The sequence below is a fragment of the Rhea americana genome, unplaced genomic scaffold, assembly GCF_003343005.1.
Source record: "Rhea americana isolate MKP2758 unplaced genomic scaffold, rheAme1 scaffold_485, whole genome shotgun sequence".
Classification (NCBI taxonomy): Eukaryota; Metazoa; Chordata; class Aves; order Rheiformes; family Rheidae; genus Rhea; species Rhea americana.
In genome coordinates this window covers 95,910-100,493 of record NW_028186629.1, presented here as the reverse complement: position 1 = coordinate 100,493, position 4,584 = coordinate 95,910, and the positions used below count along the sequence as shown (strand labels likewise).

General features: G+C 45.2%; 1 protein-coding gene across 3 annotated transcripts in view; it reads left to right on the top strand.

The window, feature by feature from the left end:
* Positions 1–799: 799 nt before the first annotated feature.
* The window catches only part of MOB3B (MOB kinase activator 3B), an 85,529-nt gene continuing 81,744 nt past the window's right edge, over positions 800–4,584 (top strand). For all 3 annotated transcript variants that reach the window (XR_014897306.1, XM_085317026.1, XM_085317027.1), the window contains exon 1: positions 800–843. The gene's annotated coding sequence lies outside the window, so the exon portion shown is untranslated. The remainder of the gene's footprint in view (positions 844–4,584) is intronic.

The window sequence follows — 4,584 nt, the reverse complement described above, 5'->3', positions numbered from 1 at the left end:
CATGAAAAGCAAAGCTATACATTGCTGGGAGATTTTTTTTTTCCTACCAAGACAATCAAATCAATGTAACTGCAAAAGTGGATTTAGCTATATGAATGGTTGTGTATTTGATAGCCTAGTCCCCAGGATTAAATAAACCTCAAATCCCTTTGTCTCATATAAAAACGACGTGAACACAATTATTTATCATATCCTAGTATCTAGAAAGAGACTGGCCTTCAGTCTGTACTGATGAGGGTAAAATGCTAACCACTCTGGTCTGCAAGCTAATCCCAAAAATACTTTGTTTATAAAGAGCCTTGTGAGAAGGTTCTGGAGTTTGAGATTTTTATAGATCTGTCCTGATAGCCCAACTTTTCTTCCTTCCTATCCAGAGGACACACAGGCATGACAAAGTGATAGCTTGATGTTTCGAGCTGAGGGCTTGTGAGTGGCAAAATTTGTGCTGGTTTCACTTCACCACGCCATGTGTCCTCTGGACGCGAAGGAATAAAAGTTTAAGACACTTTGTTTTAAAGTCTTTAAGAAATGGTGTTTCAAAGGCACAGAAAGAAACCTGCTTTCTTCTGCCGAGAAAGAACAAAGACCTTCGGAGAGAACTGCGGATCGCTCTCTGCCTCCCGGCAGACACCGCCCGTCCCGCGCAGCCGGCGCAGCTGCAGCCCCGGCGCGGAGCGGGCGGCGCGGCACCCCGCGCCCGCGGGGGGCGGGCTCGGCCGCGGCGGCGTCGGGGGCCGTCGCAGGGGCGCAGCACCGGCCGCGCCGCTCTGCGACGTCGTCGGAGTGGGTTGCAGCGGGCGGGGAGTGCGCTGCGGAGCCGCGCGGAATTCCCCGGCGGCGGAGGTAAGRCGTGCGGGCGACGCGGGGAGCCCTTCCGCGCCCGGCGGAGGCTCCGCAAAGCTGTCGGGGGGACGGAGGCGCCACTCGGCGGAGCGAGCACCTGCCGAGCCCACGCGGCCACTGCATTTCCGCCGAGCGCAGCCGCCGCCCGGTACCGCGGCTAGCGCGGACGCGGAGCCTGTGCGGGACTGTGTTTTCCTGGGCGTCCTTTCTTTCCCTTTTTCATTTTCTTTTTTCTTTTTTTTTATTTTTTCTTTCTTTTCCTTTTCCTCCCCCCCCAACTCTCTCTCCAAAGTTTACGTCACTCCACATTTTCTTCCAGTGTTTCTTCAGGGCAGTGGGCTAGGGGGTTGCTTGGTCTTGTTAAGGGAGCTGCTGGCTCTGCAGACATGCGGCTGCACGATGGATGCCTAGAAGCTGGTGGGATCAAGACTTGGACGACACTGCGTCAGCCCTGTGGGGGTGGAAGGAGCTTCCACGGTGGGGAAAGGAGGTGGAAATCAGATTCGGGGTGAAGTTGTCTTTTTTTTCTCTCCACCTCCACTTAACCCTGGTTTAATGCTCCCATCCCAAACAGGCTTATCCCCCCACCTGAAGGAGCCTTTCTGCACCTCGCTCTGAAAGAGTGAGCTGAGCTGCGGAGCCCTAGCTGCTGGCCATATGCTGCCAGCAGTGACCAAAGAGAAGGAAACCTCAGTGAAGTTAGTGTCTCAGACAACCTGCCATGCACTTGACCTACCAAGTCTTTTAGTCATGGAGAGTCAGGCTCAGTGTGCTAGATTTTKCTTTTAGTTTGCAAAGAAGCCTGTTCCCTGAGAAATGATTTGCATTAAACTTTTCTGCGTACTAGTGGGAGACAGGATCTGAAATCTTTGCAAGTCTTTGCATTGTCATGCTTGTAATAACCTGACAGCTGGACTCTCAGAGGCTGACTCAGAACTGATTTACAGAAAAAATGAGTAGTTGCTGAGTTTTGACCCTGTTTCTTAGGACCTGATACCAGAACAGCACATTCATTCTCAGTTTTATTTGAAAATAGACAGTTGCTGGACTAGAGAGGAAGAACCTCCCTAATCAGACATTTGCACTAAGAATAGTGTTCAGCACTACCTCTTCTGRATCAGCACTCTATAAAGCTAACACTTCATATGCATCCATTCCCATATTTCTTTCCCAATCCTAACCAGCAGCTTAATCTAAACTTGAGAGCTAAAGTTGTTTTCATCACTCCTCTTATGACAGTGATGCTATTATTCTTGATGATTGCTTGTTTTTTAATATCCATACATCTTCCTGTTTTTTAAGGTGTTAAACACCTTAACACCTTCCTCTGTTAAGCTGCCACTCAAGCCAGAGCTGGTGCAAGGGAAAAGCTTGCTGGTGCAAGGACCAGCAGACCTTACAGATGTGCACTGCTGACTTTAAAGAGGACAGCTGCAATGCAAATGTGGAAGAGTCCCAGCTGGCAGGGCTCCTGACCCTGCAGGCCATCTATCTTTTTTTCTGGCAAGACTCCCAGCTAGCATTTGACAATATAAACACCTTCTTGCTTCAATGTGGTGGTCAGATCAGTCTGTTTCTGGGTTGGGCTGGCAGCTTTCATAAACAGGGTGTTTTGAATGATGCTGAGGTGTCTCCTGAATGCAGTCACAGCAAAAGCAGGTCCCTTGTCCCATGATTATCAGGGAGGTAAAGGGTGGATGAGGATTCTTCCCACCTCTGCTCAGATGGCAGTGACTGCTCATTGCAGGATCGTTTAGATTCTCCCAAGCCACTTCATTGGGCCTATACACACAGGTATAATTTATATATAACGAATGAAACTTTAACTGCTTATGAAGGGAGGAACAGGAGAAAAAATTCTGGACATGATTCTTCTCAGACTGGGGAGTTTTGTAGCCCAGATGCTCCACTGTGGGTAGATGGGGAACCTCTTCCTCTTCTCCCACCATCCAAAACATTTTAAGATATGCAAACCCTTTTGAGTGGACCAACATTTGTGACAGTTTCACTCCTCCACACTGTGAGACAGAAAAAAAGAGTTYCTGACACAATAGAGGGAGAAAGCTCTTCTTTTTAGGGTCCATCTGTGCACACATCTCTGTTCTGCCTCTCAAAGGAGGGGATAAAGCAGAGGGACAAGCAGAAGGTACAGCCAAGTAATACTGATTTACAGAAAATGCTGAAGAGTGAATGGAGATAGGTGCAGAATAATATGATATTGTTTAGCATCAAGCAAAATGGAATCGTGATTTAATGCTATGTACCAGAAGAATGGTGCAGTAGTCAGTAGTGCTCAGAACACATTAGTARGTGATAACTTGGGGCTGGATCAGATCACTTCAGCTTCTTTACCAAGATTTCTCTAGCAATAGATCTTTTCTTATCAAGTGCTAGCAAAAAACTTGGCATCATACAAGATCTGAGAGGAGGRTAATTGTGTTCTGGGGTAGAAACTGAGAGGCAAGCACAGAGTGCTGAATGCCCTGGAAACACAAATTGCAGAGTGCTTTGGAATAATAATTATTTCAAAACATTATAGGTAAATTATATGGTACTTTGGTTGTTGAATATTTCCAATCTTTATCGCAAGGCAGGTAAACTGAGATCTTAGCTGGAATAGTTTATAGATGAAGTATTATCTCCATTTTTCCATTCTAGAATACTATTTTAGGATTAGATTTTTGAGCGATACCTTTGATGGATTGAAGTCTTACTGGCCTTTTCTGAGTCAGAGACTTAGGCTTGTGCTAGTAAAATAGGGACAGAAAGCTGAAGTATGGAAGAAAAATATGGAATGTTAATGCTAGCTAATGATATTAGCATTATTTCCAAGGGAATTAACAGTATACTACTCAGTAAACTTCTTTGGTAATGGATAATTAGCATTTCAGGAGGTGAAAGGAAAAAGGCTCACAAATGAACTGCATGAATGACTGACGGTGTAAGGATCAGTCTTACAGTGGCAGAGGCTGCCTTTGAAAGGAGTTTGGGCCAGAAGCAGGCAGAAGGAGGTTTTGCTCACTGTTCCCTCATGGTTGTTGCTCCCCTCCCCTTTCCCTTTTGTGCTGKCTCGCCTATGTTTTGGGTTTTTTCCCCTCCTTTACTTTTAATCGTTACCCTGGAATGAAATGATAGATTGTATTTGTTTGTTTGTTTGCTTTGTTTGGATCACTTCATGGTGGTCTGTTGAGATGTGCTGGCTCAGGAAAGAGTTCAGTGTGTGCTAGTGCAGTACAAGACTGTGGAATTGAACAACTGGGGGAGGTTGGAAGGGGTGATGTTAAACTGAGCCATCATGTCTTGCAAACCACAACTTTTATCTTGCTTACCAGGGRAAAAAAAAAAAAGATGGAGTGGAAATTGAGCTGATCGGGTATCTTCACGAGAATATACTTTTTAAGAGCAGAGGGATCTTCAGTCTAAACATTAAAGACGTATCTGATCTTGGAAATCTGTATTCAGATTTAATTAAGATACCTGTGTCCCTGGTCTTGAGAGCACTTCCTTACTGCACCAGTATAATCAGAAAAATAATGGATTTTTTGTCTTTGTGTGAAGATTGAACATACATACTACAAAAAGACGGAGGTTTTCAGTGCACAAAGGCTGTAACAAGGTAACAAGTTCTTTGGCAAGGTAATGTGCAGTATCCAGATACTTGGTGATAAAGGAGCTCTCCAGTCTTAAAAAAAACAATGATTTTGAGTGGTTTTCTTTTTTTTCTTTTCTTTTTTTTTTTTT